This window comes from Talpa occidentalis, unplaced genomic scaffold (genome assembly GCF_014898055.3).
Source record: "Talpa occidentalis isolate TD23 unplaced genomic scaffold, MPIMG_talOcc4v2.1 talOcc4.4, whole genome shotgun sequence".
NCBI lineage: Eukaryota > Metazoa > Chordata > Mammalia > Eulipotyphla > Talpidae > Talpa > Talpa occidentalis.
This window is the reverse complement of record NW_023604295.1, coordinates 50,981,138-51,005,053: the sequence shown is the minus strand read 5'-3', so window position 1 is coordinate 51,005,053 and position 23,916 is coordinate 50,981,138. Positions and strand designations below refer to the sequence as shown.

Sequence of the window (23,916 nt, the reverse complement as noted above, 5' to 3'; positions counted from 1 at the left end):
TAACAGAAAAGTAAGAAATACAGAGCAAGGAAGAGTATAGTCCATTCAGGAAATTGTAGGTTGTTCCACACAGAGGACTAGGTGATATTTAAGAATAGTAGGAAATGATCTTTCAAAGGTAAGAATGGGCCACCTAAGTTGTGATGGATGCATCACTTTAGATAAGGTGATCAGGGAAACTCAGGGAAAAGAGCATGCCCAGCACAGAACTTAGTGTTCAGGTTAGTCTTTTCCAAGGACCCATTAAAAATCTAGGGACACTGATTCCTGGTTGTCAGAGTTGAGCAGAACTCTTCCAAATACTAAGCCCCTGACTACTATCTAATCTCTTTTGTTGTCTCTGGAACCATGGCTCTTTCCCATCAATGAATTCATTCAATCCCTGTAATCAACTCTGATTAGTGTTGTTTAACATCAATCTTTTTTACTTTTTTTCAAAGAAAGATACCAATCAGTTCTGCACACCCCTGCTTGTTAAAAGCAGCACCTCTCCTGCTGACTTACCGTTCACTTAATCAAAAGGGCAGGAGGAAGCAGTTGGGATTCACTTTTCTTTTTTTTTTTCTTTCAAAGTACACAAATGTCAACTTCCTCAAGGATGTTTGGCATAGCTGAGTTCAGTCATGTAATGTACAAAGTCAGCTTGATCAAAAGGTTGCAGGCTGCCCACTGCTAAAATGGAAGGAGAAAAGGAAACCAAGGGCTTCTCTGAAGTGTGAATGAGTGCATAGGCCACTGTCACATGTGTATTTACACTGAAGGCATGCTGAGCTGACAAGGGAACTTAGGAAATGTAAACCTCAACTACTATATTTCTATGTCTTCACCTTTGAAACCCTGGAGCAGCCTTTGTTCCCCCCATACTTTATTGGTGCGCCTTGACAAATACTTTCCATTGAGCTTTGCAGAAACACCAAGACATGATCACTTATATGTACTAAAAATATTTTCACTACCCATTCCTATACTTTAGCTGGAGTATATAATTACTCTTGTCTCCGTGAACTTGAACGTGTTAGTGCCTGGAACAGGCACCAAGTTGCTCACTCATTCACTCACTTATTCTCTTACTCTTTTAACAAATCAGTATCCATCATGTGGATGTCAATATGATAAATTCTTGTCAATAATTTCCCTGAAAAAGGCTTCTAAGTTAGATGCAGAAAATAAATTTTCCTAAAGAGATTATTAGCTTAGATTAAGCTGTAACTCACCTTGATTTCAGAAACAGGTAAAAGTCTATAAATAATACTTATGATCACATCTAAACCTTATACGTTTCCATCAAGCACAAAAATCATCATATATGGTTATGGTCCCCAAACAATATTGCAGGAGAGATTTAGTATTTGTAGCCATATAGAGCTGGTATGGCTCACAGATAACATTTTGTACAGTTTCATTATTGTTCTAATGTGAAAACTAAGTGATGAGCAGGTATAGAAGGACACACAGCTATGAATTACAGCTAGAAATAGAGTCAAACTCTAAATCCTAAACTAGGGATTTCTTTTATAGTGATAACCATCTATTAGGCAGGGATGAAGGGTGGGAATGCAGAGAATAAAAGTCTTAAGGTCACTGATATGGAGGGACAGGAGGAGATATGAGATGCTTTAAAAAAAATACTAATCTAGGGCCACCCCTGGTGGCTCAGCTGTTGAGCGCTGGGCTGCGAAGCTGCCCACAGCCTCTACAGCGCCAGTTCGATCCCCGGCTGCCGGCAAGGGTCCCACATGGTGCGCAGACCTCTCCTGCCGCGCCCGCTGCTCCCCTTGGCAGTGTATTTGGTCAGTCTGCCTGTTCTGTTCCCCATTATGGCTCTGGTGAATTCTCTCACCCTCCCGCACTTCTGACTGTACCCAGTGCTTGTATAAATAAGTAAATAAATAAATCTTTAAAAAATACTAATCTAGAGAAAAGTATTTAAAAAATACTAATCTATAGAAAGGCTCTTCTTTTAATCACTTGAAATGCTCTGAATTCTTGGGAAGAACATAGGAGAAAGGTATATATATAAGATCACTTTTATATGGAGTACATTTGCACTTCATTACCCCACTTTATGTGTTCTCAAAAAAATCTCAGAATGGCATTTCCTAAACTTCTCCGATCTTAACAATCAATCAGGTTTCTTGCTCAGAAACAAATGCCAAGGCCAATTCATTGAAGTTTCTGATTCTCTAGGTCTGGGTGGGATCTGGAGAGGTGCAATTTCACAGGCGATGTGGATGATTGGGATCAGGGATACTTAGGAAATGCTGTCCTAGAAACCTTTGCCACAATTTGTTGCTAATGAATATTCCCACTTCAACATCTCTATTGTGTCTTTAAAGCAGGTGCAGACTCGCATAGCAAACCACAAACTCTTATGGTTTTTAAAAATAGTTTAGGTTTATTTACTGAGTTTTAGGGCTTTCAGCAATAGCAAAAAGTAAAATAATGTGATTTTTAACCAGCTCACTCATACAGAAGAGTCAACTTATAATTAAGTATCAATCCCTAATTCATTGAAAAAATAAAGTCCATGCTCAGTCAACATTCTTTCATTGAATGCAGGGTTTCTTTTCTCACTTTTATTTCTTTGTCAATTTGGTTGATCGATTTCTACCCTTAGCAGGGGATCTCCAACTGAAAAATCAGTCAGTCTTCATTGCATCCCAGAAATATTAATATTAATAAGAATAATAGGAAAGCATATCCAACAAAGTAACTAGGAAAATAAACCTCTATATTTGAAACCAGTTCCCCTCCTGCTCAGTCAAACATTTGTCTTGTGCCTCTTTGACAAGTAGAAATAAGCCCTTTCATGTCCTCTCACTTCCTTTTGATAAGATTTGTCTGAGACAACACTCTTCTGCTCTTCTACCTACTTTTTTTTAGAAAGGTGTGATCAGGAAATTCTCTCTAAGATGAGTTCACGTCTCCATGTCTTTCAGTCAGACTTTTAGTAAATGGATACCACGCAAACCAAGCCAAAAAAAAAAAAAAATGCTCCTGTCACTTCTTTTGTAATAATTCCACAATCTTGAGGAAAATTGAATTTTTGAGAAAAGAATGGTCCATGTCCTCTTCTAAGCATGACAGGGAGGGGCAATGGCTATAAAGAATGTTTGTTAATTGTGATTATAATGTAGTTATATTAAGACTTGCACAATTAATTCCCACTATCAAATTAAACTGGTAAACAGGCCTAGATTAAAAACACAAGTTTGTTCTGCTTGTTTTCTTTCCTCAGTTACATACAAAGAAAACAAAAATTCAGTTTGCTATCACTATTTTGCTTTCACTTTGGGAGGAAGTTTTTTCACTCCTAATACATTTTGCATATTGAGATGATAAAGACCAAGGTCTATGATATATGTCATGGTAGGGCTATGGACTTCTATAGTAAACCTAAGCTCAGTAGGCTGGTACCCATAGATGCTTGAAACACTGTATTTTTTTCTGACTGGAAGTGACCCTTGAGTGGAGAGAAGTAGTGAGTGCTGCAGCTTGTATCAGGAAATAAACTTGACAGGCAGAATCCAGGAGAATCACACAGCTTTGGAACAGCATTAGCAATAGTGCCAGGAGAGAGCAGAGATATATGGACACTCAAGGCACAATTGAAAGACCATGGTTTTAAAAGTCCATCTTTTCTGGCCACAACAACATTGACAAGGTCTCTTTAATTATGCCAGTGACCAGAGCTAGCCTCCCAGGTTAGGCAGAAATAATAACTAATAATCTTCCCCTAGCTTCCTCCAGGACTCAAATGATAAAGCCACAGTAACCACAGTAGCAGTAGCAAGAGCATAGCTCTGACAGGCAGTTCTTACCCATCAAAGAGCTGTGCCCTCTCTGCTCTCACTGACAGACAGACATAGAGATCTGTCTGTGAGTACACACTTGTGGATATCTACAACTCCCTTATATGGACATATAGAACATGCATATAGTGTAACATATTCACCAACTAGTGGGCTGCCACACATTATTAAACAATGGGTGAAAAGAAGCATCAACATGAAGGGTTTCACCCCAGTTTTTGGACAGAAGCCTGACATTCCATTGTAGGTTGATAGGTCTCTTATTCAAGGAGAACTTATTTAATTTTCTAAACTTCCTTCCTCTAAATGGTGCTTCTTTATGCAAAGCAGACAGGTTTTACAAGCAGAGTCATCAACTTCACATACTCGATGCCAACTTCTGGGAAAAATTAGGCCTAGTATGTACCTGGAATTTATTAATGCAAAGGCAAGAAAGTTTAGCACGTTGGAGGTATTTCTTTCTTTCTGTTTTTTAAATATTTATTTATTTATGCATACAAGAACTGGGGTACAGTCCAGAGATGTGGGGGTCAGGGGGTAAGAGGATTCACCAGAGACAGAGTGGGGAACAGAACAGGCAGACTGATTGAAATACACTGCTGAGGGGAGCAGCGGGAGAGACAGGAGAGGTCTGTTTCACCATGTGGGTTTCTCTCTGGCGGGCTGGGGATGGAACTCATGCTGCAGAGGCTGAGGATTGCTCTATAGTGCAGTGCTTAACCCCTTGCACCCAGGGAGACCCCCATTTGAGGTATTTCTATATTAGAAGTTTAGAACTCAGGATGGAACCCTCATGGAGGAGAACCCTCATGGAGGGTTCAAAATCCATGAAATCAGTAAAGTCTAATGATGAGTACTGATGGTCTACTGTGTGGTATGCATTATGAAGAAGATAAAAAGAAAAGAAGGCCATTATCCTATATAGCAGAAGCTCTGGGTAGATAAGAAAAGACATTTACTCAAATAACCATCATATAAAATGGGAGTACTTGCCTTAAGAGTGGAACAAAGCAATATGTACTCACAGTTCTTGGTCAAAAGGAAGTTGAACATTGACATGCAAAATTATTACCCTTGAAGACATGTTCAGAACTTTCCAAAGAAAGGCCAACTGGGTGCATCATTGATAATGATGGGCAAACAAGGTACTAAGCAAAAGATAAATATATCAACACTGTTTTTCCCCGAATACTGCTGGGATCTCAAGACTATCTCAGGGGTAATGACAGAGCCTGGGATGATCTTGAAATCATTGCTGAATATAGTCTTTCCTGAGGTTTCCTTTTAGGGCTTATCTGGTTGAACTGAAGAAGGAAGGGAGAAAGTGTAGGAGAATGGTTCTATTGTTATTTCAGGAGTCAGGCAGTGAGAGCTAAGAACTGCATAATCAAGATCCTACAATTAAAGTTCTTCCTCAAACCCCTGAGCAGATCAGCACTTCATGATAAGGGAGGTCTTGCCTATCAGGAACTCATAGGAATAGGTATGTCCCCTGAGTTTATTCCTTAGGAAGTGGAACTTCAACAGCTTATTATGTTGTTCAGGAATATAATGTATTTAAAGTGATGGTTACGTGTGAGTAGATTTAGGGTTGATAGGGAAGAAACATGGAGAAAGCTGTTAATGTTTTGAAATGTTTTTTAAATCTGATTTTGAGTTTTGATTGCTTTACATGTGAATGACTGCAATCACTGCCCAGCTGGCATCTCTGACTAGTCCCAAACCCCTCAGTAGACCCACACACACAAAAGTCAGGTAAACTCCTAAAACACTTCTTTCATTATATTTGCTTGCATCTTTAAAATGTTCTAATTATTCGGCAAACCTTTATTATGTTCTAACCATATGACAATTATTGCCCTCTTCATCCACAAAGAATAAGTTCTGGGCTCCAACTGCCTTTCCAAATTTAAATCCTAATCCTCACCAACATCGAACACAGCTCTGATTTTATTCCTGTACACAACAACTTCTTTCCCACTGTCATGTCTTATATCAGGTGGAACTTTCCTTCATTCTCCCTGCTTCCTGATTTTTGATAACACACCACTGCTTTATACCTTCCCTTCTCAAAAAGGCCTATATCCTTCATTCTTTAATGTCATCTTTCACATTCTCAGCTGACATTCTCTCCCATCAAGCCTTCCATACACCACTGGAGGCCACCCTGATGTGTATTCTTGTAGCACGCACTGACTTTCTTTATTGCTCATTTTGGTACAAAATAACTGACTAGTGTTTTCCAGCTAATTAGTTTTAGAATTTAATTACTAATCTCTTCGATAAGAGTATACAAACTATCAGCCGCTGTGCGCAGGTATTTTGTCTCTGATAATCAGTGGCACTGTTTACTATGACAGTTATGAATGAAGTTTAGTATCATCCTTGCTTCTAAATTTAAAGTGCACCTTTTCTCTTTTTTAAAAAAATGATTTCTCGGGGCCTCCCCGGTGGCGCAGCAGTTGAGCGCTGGGTTGCCAAGCTGCCTGTGGCCTCTGCGGCGCCAGTTCGATCCCCGGCTGCTCTCTGGCCACTGGAGGAGGGTCCCACAAGGCGCGCAGACCCCTCCTGCCGCCAGCTGCTCCCCTCAGCAGTGTACCTCGGTCCTTCTGCCTGCTCTGCTCCCAGCTCTGGTTCTGGTGAATTGTCTCACCCTCCCGCGCTTCTGACTGTACCCAGTGCTTGTATAAATAAATAAATAAATAAATAAATAAATAAATAAATAAATAAATAAATAAATAAATAAAATCTTTAAAAAAAAAGATTTCTCCTTTTTTTGGTAAGAGTTTTTAAATAGTGACAATAAAGGGAACATCAATATATCAATATGTAGTGGTCAGAGGTCTTTACTGGGTATGATAATATTACATTTTACTGTTAGTTCCTTTCTCTTTCACATGTGGTATTTACTGTTAGATAATCTATACTGATGCAACATTGCCCAATTAAAATTTACATTAATTAAGCTTCAGATGTTTGCACTAGCCTAGGGATGGAACAGGTATAGGGCAATTGAGACCAAGCTCAGGATATAAAATCTCTGATATTCATCAAGAAGCTATGATAAAGACCATTGTGGGAAGCATAACAAATAGTACAATACATAGTCTGTCAAGGTTGTTGAATGCTTCTTCTTGAATATAGAACTTGATAACAGTTTCACTTGCTTATTATTACTATAAGCGTATTTTCTCAAAAATAATAAATATAGAAAGGGGTATGTGAATAACATGATATGAAGATCAAAATCAAGGTTAGAATCAAGAGCATCAGATTAAAATGCAAATGGATAATGAATCACTTGTAAGATTAAAGTTCACATTTCAGATGGGAAGAAGGCATAGGCAGAGGCACAGTTTTAAAGGTGGTTCTATGTTTCATGAATGAAAAGATGAAGCCAGATAGGAGAGTGGGTTTACAATATTGACTGCATATCAGTATTGAGATTTCAAAGTAGGCAAGAGAACAAAAATAACTAGAAAAGTTTGGACTGGAAAACAGAATAATAACTAGAAACAGTGAAATCAGTGACACAGGTAAACAATGAGTTCAGCATTTAGAACATCAGGTAGCTAGTTCTAGGACCTAAGTAAAGAGACTGGAAGTATAGGAAAAGTGTTCATTCACTCATTCATTCACTCATATTTATTAAGCTTGAACTATAAGGGTAGGTCAATGAATAGATGTGGACTGGACATGAATAACAATTCATCTTTTCGAGGAAAGACAGGCATGGAGGACTTAAGTAATGAAATGATAGCAACTAGAGTGAGTAGGTAGTAGGAGCAAGGCCCAGCAACTGAGTAATTCTGCATCAAGTACATGAAATTAGTGTTAAAACTGAACTCAGTTCCAAACCTACCTCATCCAAAGCCTGGAATCCTCATGTGTTCTCTGCTTACAAAGATATTAACACATAGATGAAGTTTAACCCCACTACAATAATATTATTGCAGTGCAAGCAAGCATTCTGAGTGAGTGAGTAAGAGAAAGAACGAACATGTGAAATTTTTCCCACATATTTTCCTAACAGGCATTAGCCATGACCTTAGAGCACAGGAATAAATGATGATTGGAAGGTGATAATATTGATGATAACTACAGCTAATGCTTATCTACTGAATGTTTATTATTGAATGCTTACTATACCAGGTATTGGTTTTAATATTTTACATTAGATCATTTACACCCCACGGTTATTTTATGATGAAAATATCACCATCGTCATCGATATCACTCCCAACTTACAGATAAAGAAACTGAGGCACTCAGAATTAAAGCTTTTTTAAGGTCACACATCTAGTAAGTGGTAGAACCCAGAAGTTTGCCCTCTTAAGCACTTCTATATTGTCTAAATGCAGAACAATAGGATTGTAACTACATTGTGTCAGAGTTTATCTATGTCTGAATAATATCTGTATTTTTTCCTTCCCCACAGATAAAAAATATTTGAAGCTACTCTTATGAGAGCAGTAGCCCTTCTCAGAAATGTGACAATGGCATATTATGTTGTTCAGGCATATAATGAAAGCTATCATGGTAACTGATGAGAGAAAATCTGCTCTTATGGACTTTAATTTTTAATTGTACCATTTAAGCAATAAAGAAATATTGTGATGAAGCAGTAGAAAATAGAGTCTAATACGGAAAGTAAAAGTTTAGCCTCAATGAGCTACTACATGTGAGTTCTTTCTCTCCCCACAGCTCCATTTCTATTCAGGATGACATGGGTTAAAAGATAATTGTAAAATGCATTTCCCTTAAGAGGAGTCATAAGTATTATTATTACTGTGATTTTTTTTAAAAACATGATAATTCTGTTGGGATTTCCTATTATGACAGCATGTCGCTATATGACTTGTAAGCCTAGGAAAAAAGTAGTCAAATAAAACATTAGCACCCTAGATTGGACTCCAGTGTCTGGTTATATATTGTCCAGTCTTAACAAAGTTTATCATTAAGGCAGGTATATTAACATATAATTTGCATGAAAAGCCAAGAAGAAACACACTTAACTTTGAATCTTTCCTTGTTGGTCTCCTAGAGTCAATTCTAAAGCATCATCTAATAAATACTACATTAAAATCTGCAATTTAAATACATTTATTTTTCTTTAGAGTACAAACATTCAAATCAATTATTGTGGCTTCCAATTTTCAACTTGATAATATCTCAAGACAGATTGTCAATGTTAGATATCTAGGGAATCACTTAACTGGGATACTTTATAAACTGACCTTACTGTATATGAAGACTGTCCAGTCCTATTATTTTCCAAGTAAGTATGGGCCAAAGTGATGAGGGGAAAGAATAGGGCAACAGGGCCTCCCTGGTGGTACAAGGGGTTAAGACGCAACCTTTGAGGCTCTCGGCAGCCTCCACAGCATGAGTTCCATCCCCTGGCCTGGGAGCAACCCACGTGGCACAGCAGACCTCTCCTGACTCACCTGCTGCTCCCCTCAGCAGTGTATTTCAGTCAATCTGCCTGTTCTGCTCCCCACTCTGTCTCTGGTGAGTCCTCTCACCCCCCCCACCTCTGGCCTGTACCCCAACTCTTGTATGCATAAATAAATAAATCTTTTAAAGAAAAAAAAAAGTATAGGGCAACAACTTTAAGGTTGTAAACTCTGTAGTACAGGTAACTATAAAATCCCTGCTTTTTTAGCCTCAACATCTTGGAAGGCACTGATGATATACTTAAACTGAACAGAGAATGTCTTGCAGAAAAACAGAACACCTGTACTTTGAACTTGTTGTGGAAGTGGGGAGGGGTTGTGTGGGAAAGGGGAGTTGGCCTCTTTCGCATTTGACCTTCAATGAATAATATAAATGCTTTGAGTCATTAAGCTAAAAGGGCTGCAAAGGTGACAGGTACCTGCCATATTTTAGGACAGCTTATCACCTCAGTCCCTGGTGTGACTGGGTATTTATAGACACAAAGATAGAAACATAAAGCACATATGTATAGGCAGGAGTCCCCTGGAGGTGGCGATTAGGACTAGGCAGTAATTTTAGCTTGAAGTTCCTTGACTTAAATAGCCACTTGAGCTCTGCTCTTGCAGTTTACGATGTCAATAGAACCCCTAAATGAAATTACAGCCTTCTGATACGCAGCAGGATATCCTTTCTTTGCCATGCAATGTACACGGCCAGGAGAAATTGCTCTGTATATGGAGTTTCACTAAAGCAGAATTTATCATAAGGCTTCTCTGCTAAAATATCATTATGCTGTTATTCACTGGATAACACATCTAATGACTCGGGGTGCACTTGATAGCCATGTTTCAGTGAACACAGACGCACGCCCTGATGTGAACTGGGCACTCCAGTGCTTCAAAGCACTATCGATTTCAATTCTACCATAATTTACACCTGGCTTGTTTTGCCAATAGTTTGAACCCATGCTAACACTGGAACATACACATACCAGTATTAGATAAATCAGAAATGAGCCGATAGCAAAAATGCATGCAGCAAACTTTCCAGGATTCTTTTTGTATAATAATTTCCTTGATGCTAATTAAATATTCTGCACAACCTTCTCTATTATGCTTGGGCATTTCTTCTGTCTGTACTGTCCCATGGTTAGTAGAGATACAGTAATCTCTTACATTTTTAGAAACTATGAGTACTTCTGGAAAAAGAACTACATGCCAGTCATCTTGTTTCCCCTACCACCTACCACAAAGACTGGCACCGAATGGTTGCTTCAAATAATCTTCTCTAAGGCTCCTCTTCCTCTCTCCATTCCACAAATAATGTTATACTCTTAAGGGTCTGCTTCCTTTTGCTGCCAACACACTTTTCTTAAGGAAAGTCCATTCCTTAATTCTACCACTATGCTGACAATTCAGATGATTGTCAAACTTATCTCTACACCTGACCTACCTCCAGCTTTCCTGACTAAATCCAACAATCTACCATCAATCTGAATGCCCCCAATATTTCAAAACTAATACATTCAAAAGCAAATTTATCATCTTCCCTCAGCCTACAATATATGTTCCTCTTCTTCATAGCTTTTCTTGCTTAGTTTTTATAAGGCGGAAACCTGGGAGCAATCCAAAATTCCTTCTCTTGATATCAGCCCAAAGGTTATTAAATTTGTGTCCATTCTGCCCTTTATCTTCTGAACGTGTCTCCTCCTCTCTATTCCCACAGTTATTGTCCTAGTTCAGGGTTTCATTGTTTCCTGTCTGAACAATTTCAGTTGCCTCCTAACTCATTTTCCTGTCTCTATTCTCCCATTCCTCCAATCTATCCTCTACCCTGCTGCCAGGGTGATCTTCTATAACACAATTTGATCATTAACCTTCTCTACTTAAAACCTTTCAATGGCTCCCCAAATGCCACAAGATGAAGTTAAAACTTCTTTGCATGGCAATCAAGGCCCAACATGATTGGTCCCTGCCTACATCTACAACATCATTTCTCTCCATTCCTCTATTAAACATCAGTGATACTGTTCCCCAACTCTGCTAGGCTATTTCCTATGTAAGTGCCTTTGCCCCTGCTGGTTCTCTTACTGAACCCTCTTTCTCTCTCTGATCATTTGGGGAAATCATTCAAGGCCCAGCATGGATTTATTAGCTCCTCTGAGAAACTTTCCTTGACTCTCTGCTCCAAGGTATATTCAGCTGAACACTCACTATTTTGTGCCTTCAAGCTTCTTTGAACCTCCTTCCATTATGATTCTTGGCAGATGGTATTATCCCAACTTGTTTCCCTGTCTGTCTTTCCTCTAGCAAGCAACTTGAAGTCATGTCTTATTCATCTTTGTATTGTCAATGACAAAATTTTAAAATATTCACAACAGTATATAAAGGCCCCCTACCACCTTCCTTTCCTCATGGAATTTTCCTGTTTGCACACTCTAATCTTATCCAAGGCCTTAGCACCTGGTGGTTCTACTGCCCAAAATACTCTTGCCTAGATAGCCACAAAACTTGCTTCTTCACTATTCTCAAATGTCAATGAGGCATTTCCTTTCTACTCAATAGAAATGTACCTTCCCCAACACTCACACACATACCCATTCTCTTTCACTTGTTTTATTTTCCCCCTTTCCTTTGCTCTGTAGCACTTAACATTATCTAATGTACTATCTATTTGATATATGCATTTTTTTTTTTTAATAGAGGCATGTTTTATTTTATTTATTTATTTGTTTGTTTGTTTATACATGCACTGGGTACAGTCAGAAGCGCGGGAGGGTGAGAGAATTCACCAGAGCCAGAGCGGGGAGCAGAGCAGGCAGAGGGACCGAAGTACACTGCTGAGGGGAGCAGCGGGCGGCAGGAGAGGTCTGCGCGCCATGTGGGACCCTCCTCCAGTGGCAGGGGAGCAGCCGGGGATCGAACCGGCGCCGCAGAGTCCGCAGGCAGCTTCGCAACCCAGCGCTCAACCGCTGCGCCACCGGGGAGGCCCGATATATGCATTTTTTTACTCTTTCCCCCTTACCTTAGAAGTAAGCAGTATACGAGCAAAGATTTATGTTTGTTTTGCTTACTATAATATCCTCAGACCTTGGAAAAGTGCCAGGTGCATCATATGTGTTCTTCAATAGTTATTTGTAAATAACTGAATCAATTTTCAGCATCTAGAATAATACCTGGCACACAGTAGGGGTTCAAAAATGTTTCCTGAATGACAAAAAAATGATTGAATGAATGAATGAACACTGAATCCATGTTTAATGAAGGCAATAAAGAAACATTCTTTGTAATCTGATTTTCAGAACAACTCTGATAAGTAAGTTGAATGGGTACTATTATCCTCACTAGACAAATGAAATAGGTGAGTCCCAGACAGGTTAGGAGCCTAAATTAAGGCTACATGGATAGTTTAAGGCTTTCAATTTTTTAAATTCACTATTAAAAGAGAGTGAAAGTTTTTTGAACTCTATTTGTAATATACCTTTAACATGTATTTTACTATTTTGGTTCCTTTTAACTAGAAAGGCATTAGGAAGAGGGGCAAGGTGCTAATACTTTTTATTACAATTTTGTCTTTCCTTATTAGGTGCTTTTCATAAAACCGACCCTTTTCTTTCATTTTCAAAAGTGGATCAGCCTCTCATACAATTTTTCCCCTCAGAGTGGTTTTTACAGGACTACCCAAGAGACATCACTCTACAATCCTGCCAGAGTGAACTGGGTGGTGAGTGTGGCATTTGTAGCTTGAGGATGAGCAGGCTGTTTGGTGCCAAGTTTGTGCTAATGGAGATGTCCTCTTGTGTTAACACCCAAAGGAGAACGAATTCAACAAGACATTTCAGGTTTTGACGTGTCTATGGAGAGTTAACTTTCCATTGTTGAAGGGTTAATTATCCATTATATGAATCACTTCTTCTCCCTCTGACTTACATCTAGGAATTCAGTTTACTAGAGGATAAGTAGGGAAAATAAAGAGATAAAAATGAAACTAGTGCATTTCATTTATATATGTGTGTGTGTGTATATATATATATATATATATATATATATGAAAAAATATATATAGCTATATGAATTCTTTTCTAGAGTTCCTTATATTTGTGTAAAGAATTCAGTGTGGAAGACAGGATTAGATATAGTGTGGGAACTCAAAGCCAAATGATTATTGATAACAGATGTAAGTAAAGCATTTTTATGCAATATTTTGGTTTCATTTAATTGTTTACTTGCAGTATATGAAGTTACTTCCTGAGTGTGTTTCATGTCAGGAGGGTACCCTTAGGGTGCTAGAATGGGAGCTTCGTTTATGATGTCCCTAGAGCACTAAAGGTACCTTAGGTTCTTTGGCTTAATGATTGAAGCAGTACCAAGTGGTCCCACCACACTGACAAAACATAATTATATTTGGCTATTTTCAGTTCTTATTTACTTAAATCGGGGCATTTAATTAGTTTTGGTGCTTGTTAAGATAATATACATGGTTTGGCTCTCTTTCTTCTTCTCCTTTTTTTGCTATTTGTCTGATTTTTCCCATCCCCTGTCTAGTTCACAGAACATTCTCAGCCAGTCATCAGACCTTTCTAGATCTGATATCCATATGAGCTCTTCAGACACTGAGTTTAAGGGAAGGAAGAACCACTAGATTGAACGTAATCAAGTTTTATCACGCTGGTGAAGCGTTTGGTAGCTATGACACTGATAGGTGAGGCTGGTGAAGTGGACTGCATGAAGTGGACCAAGATCTGCTTTACTCAAGACTTTTACTGCAAATCAAGACCTCATGCCCCAAAAGAAATTATCCAGACATTGTGGGGATTAGAGGAGCTACCTCGGCAAAGGACTGGAGATGGTGCAAGTTAGTTGGAAGATATGAAAAAGGAATTTAAGGGGCTTATCTATAGAAGAAATGATTGATTTGTCTTCTGGACATATTTTTTCCATTATGATAATCAAGATACATACACTGTCAGTGCATTGACACGTAGATATCTATTCATTCATCTCATATTCACTGATCCTCCACTCAGATTGAAACAATTAGACTTTGGTTGGGAGGGAGATAAATAAACATAAAATGTAGTACCTGCCCTTTAACCAGTTGTAGTTTCATACATACAAAAAACTTCAAAGAAATACAAAATGACAAATGACAGCCATAGATTTTTAAAAATGCCATCAATGTCAGAAGGGAATGACAATTTTCAGTTTGGGCTACCATGAAAAGCTTGTTCAGGAAAAAAAGTATGACTCGACATGCCTATGACCTGGCCGGGTATCCCTGAAAAGGTATCCAGAAAATTATAGTTGCCGATGTTGATATGTAAAGAATTCAACAAGCAACTAAATAGCTGAGAAACGAGAATAAACTGGGTCATTTGTATATCAAACCAATCTTACAAATTAAAGTGAATTCATGAAGTATATTCTCAATTTTAAGATAATTAATAGCTATTTAATTTCTTTCTACTTAATTTTAAAATACTTTATACTTGTAGCAATTAAGATTTGGGGTTGAATATTAAAAAAATTAAGTTTATAAGCTAAAATGCATATTTGATGATGGATAAGTACCAATCTTATCAGCTAACCAAATCTTACCCTTTGCAAGATAGTGTTCATAAATATTTGTGTGAAATTTTTGTATTGTCAGTGTGGTAACATGTCAACTACACATCGTTTAGGGTCAATTTGCAAAATGTTTGATTGAGTTCAAAAACAAGTAAGCCTAGTCAGTACTTGGTCATATTCTTAATAGTTGAATATTGGCATATGATTGCTCGCCTATTTTTGCATTTACAAGCAATTTACCCAATTACACGATAATGATGAATCACCCTTTCTTTTTAAATTTTAAAATATGTATCTTTTTAAAGGAATTACATAAATACAAATAAACATTTCTATACATATACGAAAGAATAATATCTTACTAGGGTAATCACAGTTCTTATATTTACCAATGTCACTTGTAGCTAGCTGAAACTGTCTAATTATATTAAAATAACATATATGAAGTGTGTGTAGGTAAAATATATATGTAAGAAAATATACACTTTGCAACATGCATCCTCAGGAGTGAAATTAAATTTTTTGGGATGAGCACTGGAAAACTGAATTATTGATAGTACACTATGAAAGTTTATACTATAGCTATTGGAAAAATTTACATAATAGGAATACAACTATGTAAGCAGAGAGGAATACATCATTATTTTGCCTTTCTATCAGAGGTGTTCTGATCAAATTCTCCCTTTTATACTCCACAGCCACGTGGAACTCCAGCTCTTGGCAACAGTAATGAAGATCTCTTTGGCAGGTTCTATTTTAAAAATGTCATCTCCTGGGATATACTCTTAGATATTTATGTTTACCTATTCTCTGCTTAAAGATGCTTATAAAAAACATCTTTTTATATACTTATATACAGACATAGGAAGTTTCAATAATAGAATGTTTTCAAACTGTTAAAGATTCACCTCCCTTTCAGTGTAGTCTTAATAGACAACCCTAACAAAAACTAATAGACAATTCTCTTGGGAGTCTGTGCAGCCTGAGTGTAACTGAGGGAGGCACAACCTGCTATATAGGTCTTGGTGGTAAGGGGTTAAAAGCTAGTTAATTTCCATATCATATTTAAAAAATTTTAACACCATTTTCCCATTTAACTTTCTTTAGAAAAGAAGAGAACTAATGGAAAATTCCCAAGAAACATTACACATACAAATAGTATGGTCATAACATGACTTAACTGAAATGAACAAATTTTACCATTATATATCATTAATCATTTAGCATACTGGCCCTAATAAAACTCTGAGATTGCTTCCTATTACAATTACAGCTGAGAAATTTGATGTGGCTCTCAAACTATAGGAATCATGATAGGAAACTGACTCTGTTCTAGCAGTTACTGACAAACCCTGATGAGGTTGTGACAGGGGCCAGTCTTTGTAGACAACATGGAATATATGATCATGCATAAATTCTATGGGTAAGAATTTAAATTGCCTGGACTAGCAAACAAATGTCCCAAGCTAAGTACCAATGTAATATGTTGGATGATTACACGAGCTTGGACAAGCATACACAAAACAGGCACATATACAATACAATCTGGTTAAATGTAAAATCATTTTTTAACTTTAAGGAAGAATCTACTGGCAAAGTGTTAATAGCAAGGACAAGTAAAAACAACAAAATAGCATCTCTTTCCAAATATTTAAGAACATCGAGTAAGTGCCCCTTAGGCTGGATTGTGGTTCTTGGAAGTTTTAGCCTATGAGAACCATATTGGGGACATCAAAGACTCCTCCCTTTCTCCAAAGAGCAATTCACTTCAGATGCTGCCACACAGTCAAATGTTTTTATGGCCACCATGTTTTTTTGTTTTCTGCTTTTTCCACTCAATATTTTGGTACATGCCAGATTCTTGAAAGTGGAAAGAAGACAAGAAAATACAGAACAATCAAATACCTCTGGGAGAGCAACTAAGTAGCGACATGATGGTAACGAACAAATACACATTCCAACTGAAATTCCACTTCCGGGGTGACTTTGAGTTATTAACAGGGATGTGGAAGACACAGATTGGCTATGAAAACTGGTCTACTTACGCCTTTGCTAGTCTCACATTAGACAGGATGCAACCACCCCCCATTCCATTCTTTCCACAACTTCCCAGAACATACTCATTCAATCAGAGTCTCGTATATTGAGGACAATACTATATTTGGGTTTAATCCTGTAAGGACAGACATCTAGTTTTCCTATGTCAGGATGATAAATTTCTCTGGAACCAAATAAGGATTCTCATTGCATTCTTCTGTTCGATACCATGAGTGCAGAAGAATAAAGAAGAGGGTGTGACAAATAATATTTTCCAAAGGTCGGGAAGGGGGAGGTTCCCCAACATTTAAAAGCAACCAGTTCTTAGCAAAGTGATCTTCAGAAGAACAGTATTAACAATATTCTTTTGCTATGCAGCCACTTTTCTTTCCTGCTCAGCTGGGTACGTAAATATCCCAAGCATCATGCAAACGCTCAGAACAGAGATGCATGAAAAGTTGGTGGAGAGAAATTCCAAATGAACAATGAATCCCTTCATGCCACCCCGAATGCTACTTCCCTGTCCCACTCACTCACCTATCTTCCTCCTCCCACAAGCATGCTTGCTAGGCATGTCAAGGCTGACATCCATCGGTGGCAGGGTGAAGCCTATGTCTGCAGGCTTCTCGTGAGCATAGACTTAAGGCTCTGACATTGTCCACAGAGTGCTCTCAGCTGTGCACACTAAAATCTTCATCATCCCGCTGGATTGTTTGGTAGCTTTTTTAAAAAAAAAAACTGTATTTTTTTCTCTTCTTAAAAACACCCTTTATTTCCTGACAGCCTCAGAGACATCAAGAATAGAATCCTTGACACATCAAATTCTGGAACCTCACCACTCACCAGGACTGTGGTTCCTGATCCAAGGAGTGTCGACTGAGAATCAGCACAGTCTCTTGAGAGTGTCCAGGCCTGGCTGCTAAGCTCCCTGCTCTGATTAGTTTGTCGAGTTCACAGTGTTCCAGAGTGCTGAAGCACAGAAATTAGGGAGGGGAGGTGGAAGGAAAATCACTGGAGCCTCTTACGATCTAACTTCCACTAACTGAGAGGAAATGTCTTATAAATAAACAACAGCAAGAGAAACAAAAAAAAAAAAAAAAAAGCCATCCCGTCCTGCCAGAGGAATGTACATTATTGTCTCCCGACGGAAAACTTTACACCACAGCAGAATGCAGCCATGTCTCCTGAAACTACCTCCCTCAAAACAGAAAGAAAAAGAGAATCAAGAAGAAAAGGAGAACAAAAAGAGATTTTTTTCATCCCCTTGAAATCTGTTGGGAAGTTCATGTGAGTTCCCAGTAGACAAACTAAACTAAGCAGTTTCAACAGTGTCACTGTTCCAGGATTTCTTGCGGAGGCTGCTTATTAGCAAAATTTCATTTCTGCCCAGATCATTGCTGTGCCATCCGGACCTTTTCAGAAGGGAAGTTCAGGGAAGGGGGGGAGGGTGCGACTGTGGAGGAGAGGAAGAAGAGAGGACAAAGGAACACTCCTGATGAACCCGGATGCCCTAGCCACGACCATGAGAAAGCGAGCTCCCACCCACCACCCAGTTGCTGCTTGTTGAGGACTTGGTGATGCAGTGTGTTTAATCTACTTACTCTTTCTGCTCTGGAGGCTGAGGTTCCTACATTTCCAGCTCATGCTGGACTGTACCGTAAGCAACAAGTGAAATGAGTTCAGTGATCTCATTCTAGTCCTTCGACTGCTGTCCACATCGCTAAGCGACTGCACAGCTTGGCACAGGCCAGGATGAGTCAGCAGTCTCTGGTCATGAGAGGCCAGGCCTGGAATAGCAGGGGGGTTTAGGTCAGGAGCAAAATGAGGCAGAAAGGCAGCTTAGATGGCAGGGCTTCAGTACTGCAACACACGGAGGTACTGCTGACCAAAATGAAAGAAACTCATGAGCTCTAGGATAAAGACTGGAGGATTATACAAAAAGGAGAGCAAGGGAAATCTTAAAACAGCTGCCTGCCAAACACAGTAAGAACAAATTAGGGTCCTACAGTCAGAAAAAGAGGGCACTGGTAGAGCCCTGGAGGATGTAAGAAGATCCCTATGATTTCTGGAACACCTTTCTTTCATGTGCTTCCAAAAGTAGAAATTGATATTGCTCTTCCAATTTGTAAAGTAGGTAAACAAACAAAAGCAAAGCATAGTAGTGCTTCATGGGAAAAGATTCATACTCCATAAAATAAGTAATTATAAATAAAACCCTAATATCTCAAAGATGTATATTTGGATCAATTATATCTTTGTATAGCCTGAAAAAAACACTGGTCACAAAGCGGCTAAAGAGAAGCACTTCTTAAACTGAATTTAGGTGCAGATAAAGAAGAACTGAGAGAGGCAAGGCTCAAGTTCAATGATGAAACGCAAAGTCAAGACGCCGTTATGTCCTTATATCTACTCAATGGGGTCGGTATAGATTTCCACCAGGTCTTTCAAACATTTCTCCTTGTGCAAGATGAGGGGGAAAATAAAATAGAGGGAAAAATCAGGTTCAATATAAAAAATAAATTAGTAAAAGACATTTGTTTTCAAGGAGGCAGAACACTCTGTAAGTCAACTGATGATATCTTAGTTTCCAAAATAAGCTCAGAGGGGTCATAACTAGAAAAGGGAGCTGAGGTAGAAACTGAGTGAATAAGTAGTGCTGACTCCTGAATAAGGAAGAAAGCAATCTCAGGTCAGACAGAACAGAATGGAAAAGAGACTAATATCAATGGAGCTGGGAAATATTAGAGATTTCTTTGAAGAGGAATAATAAAGACCTACCATATTTTTAAAATTGGTGTCCTTTAGATATGCACAGATGTGTAAGACATATCAGAAAATATACAGTAAGTTCTATTTAGCTTCCATGCCATAGTATTAAGTCATCTCTATATAGTTTTCTTTAAATGTTTGACCTTGGGAAAATGAACTCTTGCCTCAGTTTCCTTCTCTTTGAAAAAGGAATATTTTCGCTCTCATGAATTAGTATAAGGACTGAGCCAATGTTTGTCAGTCCTTATCACAGCAGGATCTATCACATGGTGAGTACTCAATAAAATGCTATTATTTTGATTTGATTTTATATCCCCTTGATAAGTGCCCAGTAAAGGATCATTTCCAGTGATGTTGGCTGGATTGAGTGGAACTAATACAAAGACTCTAGTAAAATCAGTTGGGTAATACTCCTTAGAGAACACTGCTCTAAAAAGGTTTTTTTTTTTTCTGTCTGTGCATAATAAACACTATATTTGAGTATAGAGGATGTAGAAAATCTATTATGCTAAAATCTTGATTTTGGGTATCTGTGTTGTCAAAGCAGCTTGGAGCTTAACAGTGTCTAGTAACTAGAGGCCTAAAAAAGAAAAGCAGAATTTTTAGAAGCTTCTCCAAAAGCAACAGGATAAAAGTGCTATTGGCCTTGACCACATGATGAGGGTATTTTACCAAAGAGGAAAACTTAGTCCAGTTGATCATCCCAGCCTAATTGATTAATTGTGGGTCTGACCATCTGGCTGATGAATGCTGACACCCAGCAGTGATTACTGTGTAACACAAATCCGGATGTGCTCTCCCTGATGCCTCCCACAATAATGGCAACTCTGAACTTAAGGTTAGTTTATTCAGGCCTCTTGGCTCAGTCTCTTCATGGAACAGCAGTTGTGGCAGGGAATATTTTACTAGACCTGGTCAAGCATTATCTTCTCTTATTTCAGTTACCCCTCCTTTCCAAGTCGACGCCTACCCACTCCTGAGCCCTCTCTTGTATATAATCACTTTTCATGCAAAGCATTCCATCTGTAGTTTTCATCACACTGTCTGACTCTCTCATTTCCGGTTGCTCTATTCTGAAAAATATTTGACTGGTCTAAAAGACCTGTACTGCTCTTTCACAGGGAATCCTATTGAGACATTTTTATTGTACCTTCTTTGCAACTGGTTTGTGTCAAATTACTCTATGCTTCCAAATAAAGACAATTATTTCACCTAACTCATGAGCCTGATTAAAAAGCTCACATATGGTTGGAGTGCTTCACAAGGTTAATAGAACACAAGGGTTAATAGAATGTAATTCTTACACCTTAAAGCAATATCTCATGCTAAGTTAGGAATGCCTCCTGGAGAAGATTCCCTCCACGAAAACTGTGGAGCACATTTCACCGCTAGGGAAAGTCAGGCTCATGTGAATAATAGGGCTCAACAGCAGTGCCACCTACAAACTAATCGACACCTGGAGAGAACCTGTATGAGGGAGAATCCACTAAGAAATCCAATTTGAAAGCACAAGTTTAAACCCTGGGGAATTATAGCCAAATTATTTTATTAGATTTTGTGGGAAAGCACAGGGGAGTCAAGCACAGGGTAGCAAAAGTGTGGCCAGTGAGTCACAATGAAGGGGACTTATCCATTTTCCCTTTTTTCCCAGACTAATTTCCATCTCAAAAATCATCATTTTTTATCTTCCCACAGATGCTGAATTCTCCCATGTTCCAGGCTGTGTTAGTGTTAATTTTTAGTAGAGGATGGCAGAAGCATGCTGAACGACAGAGTTCCAGACTGGGAGTTGGGAAATGTTTTTGGCCTGACTGTCAGTAAACAACTATGTGTCTAGGGCAAGTCAAGTCCCTTAACTCCCCATGTCTCAGTCTCTTCATTGAAAAATGATAGGGTAGGATTGCACGAAACAGCCTCTGCCAACACTAAGATTCTATGGTTCTATAGTTCATTTCCTTTTCCTCTCTGGCATTAACTGCTCAACAACTCTTGCTTATAGTCATTTCTCTTCTCTGGGTTACTGATGGAAAATATCTCTCCCATTGACTACCCAGAATTTGCTGTTTTAAACCTCTATATTTTTGATCCTGGATATTTTGTGTTGTAAATACTAACATATCCTGATAGATGCTTTAAATTTGATGGCATTTAAGGAGAATAGCTTTCTCATGTAGAACATTTCGTGTAGCTCTGCATGAAGGAAGCCAGCCATCCAAAAGTGGAGCAAAGGGGCCAATTCACAAATGAGAGGAAGCCTTTCATAATAAGAGTCTCCAGGCTCCTCAATAATGATAAAATTAAAATGCTACCAAATTCCAACTTCTTTTCTAATCAATCCCAGACACCATCACAGACACTTAGGACTACAAATTTGAGGACCAGCACTGGCAGTGATGCAGTTCTTATTTCACCTCCACCATGTATTGCCAAGTAGGATTTAGGATGGCATAGTAATAAGAGCCAAGAGGACAATCTGTCATTTATTTTCCTCCAAACTTTTTGAAATTTCCCATTTGGGCTCTGTTTCCCAGTTTTAATTTGGTAACTGCCATTTTTCAGCATTTCTTTTAACAGGTTACTAATAATTTCTGATACAGGATCTCATATTTCATTTTGTGCTGTTAGAACTGCTGTTAATATTTCATCTGCCTTCAATTCAGCTCTGAATAAAGGCTGCTGGGTTTTTGATACACTGTTAGCACTCTGGTCCTAGGGATTTGATCATCAGTGTTCACCCAGTTTGGTCATATCTTGTTAGGTAAAAGTAATACATTGCCTATCTCAGAAATATGTCAAGGTGCGGTGTATGTTCTAGGAATACTTCAGTTTTTCTGGATCTTTGAGAAAAATCACAAAACACTCTGTTTCTTCTTCCAGGTAACTTGCCCTTTGCTTTATTAGTGTTGTTTTGACAGTGGTGGGTACTGGTTAAGAACCAGAGGTCACAGGCAGATATATAAGTTTTTGGCTCTAATTTCACTACACATATCATGATAGGTCAGTTCCTTAACCTTCTCTAACCTGTTTTCCCAGTTGTCAAACAGGGATGATAATGGTATTCACCTTTACTGCTATGAGTATTTGATAAATTAATGCAATCTGCTGAGGACTTTGTGTTCTCCGTAGATGATGGGTATCATGAATGTTCTACAAAATCACATTAGGGTATTAATATTTTGTCATACCCTTTGAGTCATGATTTTTGTTGTTTGCTCTACTATAGCTTATATTTTAAAATATTCTCATCGAGGGCCTCCCTGGTGGCTCAAGGGGTTAAGATGCAACCTATGAAGCTATCCATAGCCACTGCAGCACAAGTCGATTCCCTGTCAGGGAGCTACCTACATGGTGCTGCAGACCTCTCCTCACTCGCCTGCTGCTCCTCTCAGCTGTGTATTTCAGTCAATCTACCTGTTCTGTTCCTCACTCTGTCTCTGGTGAATCTTCACCCCCCACACCTCTGGCCTGTACCCCAGCTCTTGTACGCATAAATAAATAAATAAATCTTAAAAAAATAAAATATTCTCATTGAAGTCAAGTAAGATAGTTTTAAATGCTCCTTAAAATAATTAAATACAATTACAATTACAAACAGTATACAGCATCATATCCTTTTGTCACCTTTCAACCCAGAATTGAATTTCTAAAACTTCTTGTTCAACTAATTGCCAGGCCTACATAAGGCACAGTGTACCAAAACTAATTCATTCTATAAAGAGATGACTTATCATATTACTTTCTTTCCCCTACTCCCAAAGAATACAGATTCTTTTAATATTCTTTGGATATGTATTGTGCAGGGTCCATTAGGAGAGAGAAACCACACAGCAATTTGATTAGGAACAGTTTAATATAAAGAATTACTAACTATAACAGGGGAATGGAGTAATGAAGGAGTACCTAGTCAGAAGTATAGAGAATTTCAAAGTATATAAGAAGAGCAAATAAAAGGATCAACCACTACTTGTAGGGCTGAGATAGAGCGCCCAAGGAAGAGTTCCCTGCACCCTGAATAAGGATCCAAACCTTATTGAACAAGGCACTCCATTACTCATTGATGACAGAAAAATTACTAGACAGCTATGTTAACAGAACTTGCTAGAAATTTGCACTTTTGGGCACCAGGGAACCTGTGAATTGCAAAGTGATGAGGCACTTTACTACATTAACCACCGTGTATGTGTGTGGAGGGGGGTGTGGGTCCTGGGGGACACCTCTGGCTGCGTGGCTCTAAAGGTTACCTAGGCTTCAGGTGATGGGAACCAAAGAAAGGTAGGGTAAATTTGGAACTGAGA

At 38.5% G+C, this 23,916-nt stretch overlaps 1 protein-coding gene across 32 annotated transcripts in view; it reads right to left on the bottom strand.

Annotated features, from left to right (window-relative positions):
- The window catches only part of ZBTB20 (zinc finger and BTB domain containing 20), a 775,686-nt gene that overhangs the window by 283,586 nt on the left and 468,184 nt on the right, over positions 1–23,916 (bottom strand). For 2 of the 32 annotated variants that reach the window (XM_054700580.1, XM_054700583.1), the window contains exon 1: positions 17,390–17,938. The exons of 29 other annotated variants lie outside the window; for them this stretch is intronic. The gene's annotated coding sequence lies outside the window, so the exon portion shown is untranslated. Of the gene's footprint in view, positions 1–17,389; positions 17,939–18,453; positions 23,078–23,916 lie in introns of those variants that run through there. One more of the 32 variants, XM_054700582.1, reaches the window with a different exon arrangement.